At 41.6% G+C, this 12,081-nt stretch overlaps 1 pseudogene; it reads right to left on the minus strand.

Moving 5' to 3' along the window:
- Positions 1 to 1,861: 1,861 nt before the first annotated feature.
- LOC132431897 (polyadenylate-binding protein 4-like) lies at positions 1,862 to 6,210 on the minus strand (annotated as a pseudogene).
- Between the last annotated feature and the right edge of the window lie 5,871 nt (positions 6,211 to 12,081).

Below are 12,081 nucleotides of genomic sequence, written 5' to 3' on the forward strand. Positions count from 1 at the left end.
AGATAAATTTTAAAACATAAAAAAATTAAAGTGCTTAGAGTTACTTGAAGTAAAAGTATATAATTCTTGGATCTTATTTTTTTTTCTAAATCAATTCATTCTATTATCACCAAGAGGCCTTGCCTCTGTGGTGAATTCAAATGGGCAGATACGAGCTGAATTATAAAATTTATGGACGTTTAAGATACTAAAAGATCAATTGGTTTACATGAGAGAATTGTTTTGGTGTTGACTGATCAATTACCCACAGAACTAATCAGAAGAAAGTTGTATTGTCCTCAGATTTCGTTAAAAGACAAAACGCTCATGGAGTATTCTATATGTGAGTTTTCAATCAATTAATCTCAACACTGGTCTACTAAGGAAAGACTATTTGGTAGAATTACAGATGAAAATCATCTCATTTAAGTTATAAAAAATGTTCATTTGAGTACAAGCTTTTTTACTTTTAGAGCATCTCTATAGTCAATTAATATTTATCAAGGTACAAACTAATCAAATAGTTCTTAATCATGGTTTTGTCTTTCCCTATCATTAACTGGTTTATTAAGTGCTCACTGGAGCATTTTTGTTTGTTATTTTTTATTGAGGTATAATTGACTTACAATACTATATAAATTTCCAGTTTTGAGCTCACCATTTTTAAAGATTATACTTTACTATAATTATAGTTGGCTATATTCCCTGTGTTATAAAATATACCCTTGTAACTTATTTTATATATAATAGTTTGTACCTCCTAATCCTCTAGCCCTATCTTTCCCCTCCCCGCTTCCCTCTCCCCACTGGTAACCACTTTGGATATGTACCCAGGAGTGGAATTGCTGGATCATATGGTAGTTTTTAGTTTTTTTAGGAACCTCCATACTATTTTCCACTGTGGCTGCACCAATTTACATACACACCAATAGTGTTCAGAGGTTCCCTTTTCTCCACATCCTCACTAACATTTGTTATTTGTGTTCTTTTTGATGATAGCCATTCTGACAGGTGTGAGGTGATATCTCATTGTGGTTTTGATGTTCATTTCTCTGATGATTAATGATGTTGAGCATCTCTTTATGTGCCAGTTGGCCATCTGTATGTCTTCTTTGGAAAAATGTCTATTCAAGTCTTCTGCCCATTTTTTAACCACTTTATTTTATTGATACTGAGTTATATGAGTTGTTTATATGTTTTGGAAATTAACCCCTTATTAGTTATATCATTTGAAAATATTTCCTTTCATTCAGTAGGTTGTCTTTTTGTTTTGTCAATGGTTTCCTTTGCTGTAAAAAGCTTTTAAGTTTAATTAGGTCCCATTTGTTTATTTTTTGCTTTTGTTTCCTTTGCCTTAGGAGATAGATCCAAAAAAATATTGCCGCAATTTATGTTAAAGAGTGTTCTGCCTATGTTTTCTTCTAGTAGTTTCTGGTTTCTGTTCTTACATTTAGGTTTTTAATCCATTTTGAGTTTATCTTTGCATATGGTGTTACAGAGTGTTCTAATTTCATTCTTTTAAATGTAGCTGTCCCGTTTTCCCAGCACCACTTTTTTTTTTTAATGGAGATTTTTTTCTTTATTCAGAAACTTAAGACTTGGGTACATCAAATAAAACCAATTTCTGGGGGGAAAAAATCAAAATCCACAACAGAAAAAGAAAAGTTAACATGGTCTGGGCCATATCAGAACACAGAGTATATATTCTTTTCATTGAAAATGTCTAGGCATTTCATAATTGACCTTTTGATATGAAGTGACCTGTAGTATTTTCAATTTGTCGTTCTTGGTGTTGAGGTCCATAGGACAAGCTAGGAAGTCTTCAAACCTTGAGCTGAATTCCATGAGGGGTTATTTGGCTTTTGAATCGGTTTGTCCTTGTCTAAGAGATAGCAGCAGCAACAGCGCCCACCTTCCGGGCAGCTTCTTTCTTGGCATGATGAGCCTGTAGGACTGTCACATCTTCATCTACCTTGGAGCAGAGAGACTCGGGGGACTCCAGCATGTGCAGCAGCGTAGAGCTGTCAATCCTCAGCAGCATTCCCATAATCTTCCCAGCCAGGTTTGAGTGCATGGTCTAGATGAGCGGGAACAAACGTTCACCCAGCATCTGCTTCTGTTCCTTGGGGGGGGCGGGGGGAGGGGAGCGCTGCGGTCAGCATAGAGGCAGTCAGCGGCTCCTGCCCCTGCACATGGACCACAGGCTGCGGTGCCTGCAGGGGCTGGATGGCAGGGTGAGGGCTGCGGACACTGGAGGCGTATTCGTAAGGTGCAACGGCCCAAGGAGCAGCTGCAGCAACAGCAGCACAAGGCGCTAAGTTCTGCACAGCTGTGGGAACTCACAGACTCACAGCTGTCAGTCAGCCCTTGCTGGGCAGCCCCAGCCCCACCAAAGTCCATAGCCAAGCAGTCCGGGCACTCAGACCTGACTCTCTGAGCGGTTGTAGAGAGGCCGCGAGAGGCCAGAGCATTACCAGTTGGAGCCAGATGGCGAAGAGCTGGACGAGGCCCAGACTGGCGTATAGCACTTGGCATTCCTTGGAAGCCTTGAGGTCTCCCACGTTGCTGCCAGCGTGGATTAGGCCTCAGCTGTGCTAACTGGTTAGGTGTGTAATATGGAGGTCCTCCCTGAGCCTGTGGAACTGCTGGCACAAAGTAGCTCCCAGCTGCATGCTGGAACTGATTTAAGATGGTATTGGCAGGGAGAGCTCTCATCACAGCCACCCGCTGCATATACTGGTTGGTCAGGTGAGCCTTTTTCTCTTTCTTTCTCTGGGCCAGGGTGACATACAGTGACTTGGAGCCCACGATGCATCCACTCAGTGACTGCTTTGGTTGCCTCTTCAGGGGGTGAGGAGCAGACAAAGCCAAACCTTTGCTTCTCCCATCCTCCAGCATCATCTTAGCACTGGTGATTGATCCTACTGGGCATATACCCTGAGAAAACCATAATTCAAAAAGATACATGGGGCTTCCCTGGTGGCACAGTGGTTAAGAATCCACCTGCCAATGCAGGGGACATGGGTTTGAGCCCTGGTCCGGGAAGATCCCACATGCCATGGAGCAACTAAGCCCGTGCACCACAACTACTGAGCCTGCGTTCTAGAGTCCATGAGCCACAACTACTGAGCCTGCGTGCCTAGAACCCGTGCTCCTCAACAAAAGCCACTGCAATGAGAATCCCACCCCTCGCAGCGAAGAGTAGCCCCCGCTCTCTGCAACTAGAGAAAGCCTGCGCACAGCAATAAAGACCCAACACAGACCCAAAAAATTACTTAATTAATTTTTAAGAAATGATAACAATTAAAAAAAAAGATGCATGTACTACAATGTTCACTGCAGCACTATTTACAATAGCCAGGACATGGAAGCAACCTAAATGTCCATCAACAGATGAATGGATAAAGAAGATGTGGCACAGATATACAATGGAATATTACTCAGCCATAAAAAGGAAAGAAATTGAATTATTTGTAGTGAGGTGGATGGACCTAGAGTCTTTCATATGGAGTGAAGTAAGTCAGAAAGAGAAAAACAAATACCGTATGCTAATGCATATATATGGAATCCAAAAAAAATGGTACTGATGAACCTAGTGGCAGGGCAGGAATAAAGACGCAGACGTAGGGAACGGACTTGAGGACACGGAGCGGGAACGGGAGGCTGGGACGAAGTGTGAGAGTAGCATTGACATATATACACTACCAAATGTAAAATAGATAGCTAGTGGGAAGCTGCTGCATAGCACAGGGAGATCAACTCAATGCTCTGTGATGACCTAGAGGGGTGGGATAGGGAAGGTGGGAGGGAGGCTCAAGAGGGAAGGGATATGGGGACATATGTATATGTATAGCTGATTCACTTTGTTGTACAGCAGAAACTAACACGACATTGTAAAGCTATTATACTCCAATAAAGATGTGAAAAAAAAAGGAGGAAACTCTTAACTTCTCATCATCAATGGTATCACCCAAGTTCTTAATGTAGAGATTCAGCCCCTGATAGCAACTACTTCTTTCCTGTTTCAGCTGTTCAAATTTCAGCTTTAAATCAGCCTGCCATTCCACTTTCTTCTGTGGATGGCCAAAGAAAATTACTTTCCCACTGATTTAGGATTTTCTGTGTATAGTATCATGACATCTGCAAGCAGTGACAGCTTTACTTCGTTCTTTCCAATTTGGATTCCTTTTTTTTTTTTCCCTGTCTGATTGTTGTGGCTAGGACTTCCAAAACTATGTTGAATAAAAGTGGTGAGAGTGGACATACTTGTCTTGTTCCTGATCTTAGAAGAAATGCTTTCAGCTTTTCACCATTGAGTATGATGTTAGCTGTGAGTTTATCATATATGGCCTTTATTATGTTAAGGTATGTTCCCTATATACCACTTTCTGGAGAGATTTTTATCATAAATGTATGTTGAATTTTATCAAAAGCTTTTTCTGCATTATTGAGATGACAATGTGGTTTTTATTCTTCAATTTGTTAATATGATATATCACATAGATAGATTTGCAGATATTGAACCATACTCGCATCCTTGGGATAAATCCCACTTGATCATGATGTATGACCTTTTTAATGTATTGTTGGATTTAGTTTGCTAATATTTTGTTGAGGATTTTTGCATCTATATTCATCAGTATTATTGACCTGTAATTTTCTTTTTGTGTGATATCTTCATCTGATTTTGGTATCAGGGTGATGCTGGCCTCATAGAATGAGTTCGGAAGTATTTTTTCCTCTGGAATTTTTTTGTAATAGTTTGAGAAGAATAGTTGTTAACTCTTCTCTAAGTGTCTAGATGTCTGTTTCCTTTCCCAGGTTAGGGAAGTTTTCAGTTATTATGTCTTCAAATATATTCTCAGCCCCTTTCTCTCTCTCTTCTTCTTCTGGGACTCCTATAATGTGAACTGTCATACACTTGGTGTTGTCCCAGAGATCTCTTACACTGTCCTCATTTCTTTTTTTTTCTTTTTTTATGTCCTCATTTCTTTTTTTCTGTTCAACATCAGTGATTTCTACTACTCTGTCTTCTACCTCACTAATGCATTCCTGTATCATTTAGTCTACAGCTGATTCCTTCTAGTGTATTTGTCATTTCAGTTACTGTATCCTTCAGTTTTGTTGGTTGTTCTTTATACTTTCAAACATTTTGTTAAAAACTTCAATGTGCACTCATTCTTCTAAACCTGGGATCCCAGGGCCCTGCAGCCAGAGACTCTGAGACCTAGCATCACCTACCAGTGAGCAGGAACCAGCCCCACAATCCCTGGCCCCGCCCACAATCCAGTCTGCTCTAGCCTTGAGACTAGCCTCACCCACCAGTGGGGTGCACTCATTCTTTTCCTGAGGTCTTTCATCATCATTATGACCATTACCCTGAATTCTTTCTCGGGTAGATTTCCTATCTCAGCTTCACTTAGTTTTTCTTCTGGGGTTTTATCTTGTTCCTTAGTTTGGAACATGTTCCTCTGTTGCCTCATTCTGCCCCACTTGCTGTTTTATTTCTATGTAACTGGTAGGTTGGTTATGTTTTCTGACCTTGGAGAAGTGGCCTTTTGTAGGAGACATCCTACATGTCTCTGCAATGTACTCATCTCTAGGGGTGCTCCCCTATGTGGGCTGTGGGGATCCTTCTGTTGTAGTGGGCTGACTCCTGTAGGTGGTCTGCTTGACTTACTTGGCCCTCTGTCCAATTGGTTGCCAAGCACTGCCTTGTGTGGGGGCTGCCAGCCACTGATTGGCAGGGCTGGATCATCAGGCATCTGACTGCAGAACCCTGGAAGTTACTGGAGCTAGTCCTGTTTCACTGGTGGGCAACATTGGGGTCCAGGAGATCCTGAGGCCGGTGCTCACCCACCAGTGGGTGAAACCAGGTGCTTGGGCTACTGCTGGCCCACTGATGGGAAAAGCCAGGTCCTAGGGTCTGCCAGGCCCAGGTGTCCCACAGCTGGTGTTGGATCACTGATGGGTGGCGTTGATTCCTGACACACCTGGCTGAGTGGTCTGGGGTGTCCCGAAGCTTTTGTCTGTCCACTGGTGGTGAGGCTGGTCCCAAGGTTAAAGCAGACTTGATGCTGGGCAGGGCCAGGGGTTCTGGGGCTGGTACCTGCCAACTGGTGGATGGCGCTGGGTCTGAGTCTCTGGCTGCAGGCGTCTGGGGTCCTGGGTCTCATGCCTATGCACTGGTATGTGGAGCCGGGTCCCAGGTCCTCTGGTGAGCAGAGCCATATCCAGGGGTGGCCTGGGCTCAGGAGGTCTTAAGGCAGCCTCTCTGCTGGTGGGTGTGTCTGTGTCCACACCCAGTTAGTTGCTTGGCTTGAGGAGTCCCTGTGTTTGTACCTACATGCTGTTGTGTCAGGCTGGGGCTGGTCCCGAGGCTAATAAGCTAGAGGGAGGACTCCAAAATGGCACCGGCCAGCACCAGTGTCCACGTGGTAGAAAGAGTTTCCAAAAATGGCTGCACCAGTGTCTATGTCCCCAAGGTATGCTCCAGTTGGCTTTTGCCTCTCCAAGATCGGCAGGTAGGTCTGACCCAGGCTCCTGTCAAATTACTGCTTCTGCCCTGGGTCCTGGAGCATGTGAAATTTTGGGTATGCCCTTTAAGAGTGGAGTCCCTATTTCCCTCAATCCTGTGGTACTCTCACAATAAGCCCCGCTGGCCTTCAAAGCCAAACATTCTGGGGACTGATGTGGGGCTCAGACCCCTCACTCCTTGGGGAGAACCTCTGCAATTATAATTATTCTCCCATTTGTGGGTCACCCACCCCAGGGTATGGGACGTGACTATACCATGACTCTGCCCATTCTACCCATCTTGTTGTGGTTCCTTCTTTATATGTTTAACTGTAGATGATCTTTTCTGGTAGATTCTGGTCTTTTTCATCGATGGGTGTTCTGTAGATAGTTGTAATTTTGGTGTGCCCGTGAAGGGAGGGGAGCTCAGGGTCTTTCTACTCTGCCAGCTTGGTGTATCTCCCCTGGAGCATTTATTTTTAATGAAGTATACAGTAATTGAAATACAATGTTATATTAGTTTCAGGTGTTCAACATAGTGATTCAGCATTTATATACAGTATGAGGTGATCACCAAGATAAGTCTAGGTACCACCTGTCACCATTTAAAGTTATTCAAATATTATTGACCATATGAACTATTCTGTATATTATATCCCCATGACTTATTCATTTAATAACTGAAAGTGTGTGGCTTTTGGTCTCCTTCACCTATTTTGCTCATCCTCCAAACCCCTCTTCTCTGGCCACAACCAGCTTGTTCTCTGTATCTATGCATCTGTTTCTGTTTTGTTTGCTCATCTGTTCTGTTTTTTAGATTCCACATATGAATGAATTCATACAGTATTTGTCTTTCTGTCTGACATTTCATTTAGCACAATATCCTCTAGATCCATCCCATGTTGTTGCAAATAGCATGATTTCTTTTTTTTTTTAATGGCTGAGTGACACTGCATTGTGAGATATATATATATATATATATACCACATCTTTTTTACCATTCATCCAGCAGTGGATACTTCAGTTGCTTCTATATCTTGGCTATTGAAAATAATGCTGCAATGTACATAAGGGTGCATATATCTTTTCCAATTAGTGTTTTCATCTTCAGGTAAATATCCAGAAGTGGAATTGATGGATCATATGGTAGCACTATTTTTAATTTGGGGGGAACTTCCATATTGTTTTCCATAGTGGCTGCATCAACTTACATTCCCACCAACAGTGAATGAGAGTTCCTTTTTCCCCAATATCCTCACCAACACTTGTTATTTTTTGCATTTTCGATAATAGCCATTTTGACAGATGTAAGGTGAAACAAGCATACCTTGGAGACATTGCAAGTTTTGTTTCAGACCACTGCAATAAAGCAAATATGGCAGTAAAATGAGTTGACAGATTTTTTTGGTTTCCCAGTACATATAAAAATTATGTTTACACCATATTTTAGTGTATTAAGTGTGTAATAGCATCATATCTGAAAAACAATGTACATACCTTAATTTTAAAATACTTTATTGCTAAAAAATGCTAACCATTGTATGATAACAGAGTGTTGCCACAAACCTTCAATTTGTACAAAATAAAATATCTGTGAAGCTCAATAAACCAAAGTACAATAAAACAAGGTATGCCTGTATTTTGCTGTGGCTTTGACTTGCATTTCCCTGATGATTAGTGATGCTGAGATTTTTTTCATGGGCCAGTTGTCCATCTGTATGTCTTGTTTGGAAAAATGTCTGTTCAGATCCCCTGTCCATTTTTAATTGGATTGTGTGTTTTTTGATATTAAACTGTATGAGTGTTTTATATATTCTGGATATTAGCCACATATTAGATATATGATTTGCAAGTATCTTCTCCCATTCATTACGTTACCTTTTCATTTTGTTGTGGATTTCCTTCACTGTGCAAAAGCTTTTTACTTTCATGTAGTCTATTTGTTTATTTTTGGGTTTTTTGCCCTTGCCTGGAAAAACAGATACAAAAAAAAAAATTACTAAGATCAATGTCAAAGAGCTGAATGCCTATGATTTCTTCTAGGAGTTTTATGGCTTCAGGTCTTATATTCAAGTCTTTAATCCATTTTATTTTTGTACATTGTGTAAAATAGTGGCTTTTGCACATAACTGTCCAGTTTTCTCAACACAATTTATTGAAGAAACTTTTTCCTATTGTATATTTTTGCCTCCTTTGTTGTAGATTAACTGACCATATAAGTGTGGGTTCATTTTTGGGCTCTCTCTTCTGTTCCATAGATCTATCTGTCTGTTTTTGTGTCAGTACCATATAATTTTGATTACTATAGCTTGGTTGTATAGTTTGAAATTAGGAAGGATGATGCCTCCAGCTTTGTTCTTAAGACTGCTTTGGCTATTCAGCGTTTTTTTTGTAGTTCCATACAAATTTTAAGATTATTTGTTCTAGTTGTGTGAAAAATGCCATTGGTATTTTGATAGGAATGGTATTGCACCTGTATATTGCTTTGGGTAGTATGGACATTTTAATATTAATTCTTCCAATCCAAGAGATTTATCTTTGTCTTCTTTCATTTCTTTCCTCAATGTCTTACAGTTTTCAGTGTACAGGTCTTTCACCTGCTTAGTTAAATTTACCAGACAGAAATTATACTTTCTGTCTCTATAGATTTGCCTGTTCTGGACATTTTATATCAATGGAATCAACAATATGTGGTCTCCAGTAAATGACTTCTTTCACTTAGGATAATGTTTTCAAGGTTCATCCATGTTGTAGCAATCGTACTTCATCCCTTTTCATGCCTGAATTACATAACATACCATATGAATATACCATATTTTGTCTGTTCATCTGTTGATGGGCATTGGGTTGTTTCCACTTTTTGTTTATTACAAATAATGTTTCTATGAATATTCATATGCAAGTTATTATATGAATTATGTTTTCATTTCTCTTGAATATATATCAAGAGTGGAATTTCTGGGTCAGATAATAACTCTATGTTTAACCTTCTGAGGAAATGCTAAACTCTTTTCCAAAGTAGTGGTACCATTTTACATTCCCACCAACAGTATATGAAGGTTCCAATCTCTCTACATTGTCTCCAACACTTATTATCTCTTTTTTATTTTAGCCATCCTAGTGGGTATAAGGTGGTATTTCAGTGTGGTTTTGTTTTGCACTTCCCTGAGGCCTAGGGAATACATCATCTTTTGATAAAAATTAGAGGAGATGAGCTTTTTCTATATAATTAACCATTTCTTTGTTTCAGAGGATGTTTCTTTCAGATAGACTTCTTTTCATTGGAACAATTTTTCATAATTCCCAATTTACTTAAAACTTAGGGCAATCCACTCATCACCATTTTTATCTAGGTGTTTCACATACATATGCCCACTGATGGGCATACATATTTATACTCTCACAACCCCTATTGCAGTAGTTCTTTATCCCATGTAGGTATTTTTTAAATGCATAATTAATAATAAAGTAATAATAGTTCAAAGAAAAGCTGTTCTCATGAGAATAGCAAGCAGCGGTTCTCAGAGGCTGAACCTTCTCAGAATGGCTAGATTTTTGTCATTTAATCTTTGCCTACCCATTTACAATATATATCGCACTGTGAATAACAAAAGCAACACCCTTCCCTAAATTCCCAAAATATGTAAATCAGAAGTTGTAGTTCACGAGAGAAAACGTGGGTTCTGAGGGAATGGAGAAAGTACATGGACCACTATCTCTAAGAAACAAAGTTCTCTAAGGAGCCAAACAATAGCCCCTGTAACAACTGGCCCAACATGGCCAGGAGTTGGTTAATGATTGACAGCTCCTTTAAGTTTTGTCTCCATCTCCAACTTAAGGTCAGCCAGAGATATCCCTAAGCAATCATATAGGATGCCCCCCTTCTACTTAGTCTTCCTAACCCTCCTACCACTTCCCCATGCTAACAGCCTCCAATCAAGGCATACCTGAAGCCTTCCCTTTTCCACTATAAAGGTTTACCACTCCTCTGTCTACCTTTGAATCTCTGCCAAAACACAAGTCATGGTGGCTGACTGCCTTGCTACAGTAAGCTCTGAATGTGTACCCCTTGCCTGTTCTCATTTGGTTCATCTTTTATTTCCACATAGGCTATTTGGATTTAATATTCTAGCCCAATTTAGAATCGGCTTAACTATTTTCTGGATCCGACAGAAGAAAGTAGGACTCCTGTGACATTGACCTTACTCTGAATCAGTCCTATGGAGTGGAAAGAGCATGAGGTTTGGAGTTGAGAGACAATGATTGTAGTTCAAGTCTGCTGCTAACAGCTGTGTGACTCTGGTTCTGCCACTGGACCTCAGTTTCCCTACCTATGAAGGGGAACGGCTGGGGTGGGAGGAGAGGAGTGTACTGTATATCTAAAATAGCTTCCGTTTCTCAATCACAGGATATTAGAATTGGTTTATAATATTCTGTGATTAATTGCCTCCCCCAACCTTCTAACTTCATTCTCATCTAATTAGAGCAAATTTCCTACACATGGAAGCATGGTGTTCCTTTACACCAAGTGTTTCACACTATAGTCTTCAAACCAACTTCATCAGACACCTGGGAGTATTTGTTAAAAACCACAGTTTCCTGGTCCCTACCTGACTTAATGAATCTGGATCCCTGGTAAAGGGCCCCAGAATCAACACTTCTAACAAGGTGATTTGTATACTATTAATAATTAATATTTATTACTATGTTCCTGGATTGTTTCAAATGCTTTATATTCACTAATTCCTGTAAGCCTCACAGCAACTCTAAATGGTCAAGTTGGGGAGCTTCAAGATGGTGGAAGAGTAAGACGTGATCACCTTCCTCCCAACAAATATATCAGAAATACATCTACATGTGGAATAACTCCTACAGAACACCTACTGAACGCTGGCAGAAGACCTCAGACCTCCCAAAAGGCAAGAAAATACCCATGTACCAGGGTAGGGCAAAAGAAAAAAGAAAAAACAGAGACAAAAGAATGGGGACGGGACCTGCACCAGAGGGAGGGAGCTGTGAAGGAGGAAAAGTTTCCACACACTAGAAGCTCCTTCGCGGGTGGAGACTGCGGCTGGCAGAGGGGGGAAGCTTCGGAGCCACGGAGGAGAGCACAGCAACAGGGGTGTGGAGGGCAAAGCGGAGAGACTCCCACACAGAGCATCAGGGCCGACCGGCACTCACCAGGCCGAGAGGCTTGTCTGCTCACCTGCCGGGGCCGGCGGGGCTGGGAGCTGAGGCTCGGGCTTCGGTCGGAGCTCACGGAGAGGACTGGGGTTGGCGGCGTGAACACAGCCTGAAAGGGGCTACTGCACCACAGCTAGCCGGGAGGGAGTCCGGGGAAAAGTCTGGAGCTGCCGAAGAGGCAAGAGACTTTTTCTTCCCTCTTTGTTTCCTGGTGCGCGAGGAGAGGGGATTAAGACCGCCGCTTAAAGGAGCTCCACAGACGGGCGCGAACCGCGGCTATCAGCAGGGACCCCAGAGACGGGCATGAGACGCTAAGGCCGCTGCTGCCACCACCAAGAAGCCTGTGTGCAAGCACAGGTCACTATCCACACCCACTCCCAGGAGCCTGTGCAGCCCGCCACT

This window comes from Delphinus delphis, chromosome 1, assembly GCF_949987515.2.
Source record: "Delphinus delphis chromosome 1, mDelDel1.2, whole genome shotgun sequence".
Lineage (NCBI taxonomy): Eukaryota > Metazoa > Chordata > Mammalia > Artiodactyla > Delphinidae > Delphinus > Delphinus delphis.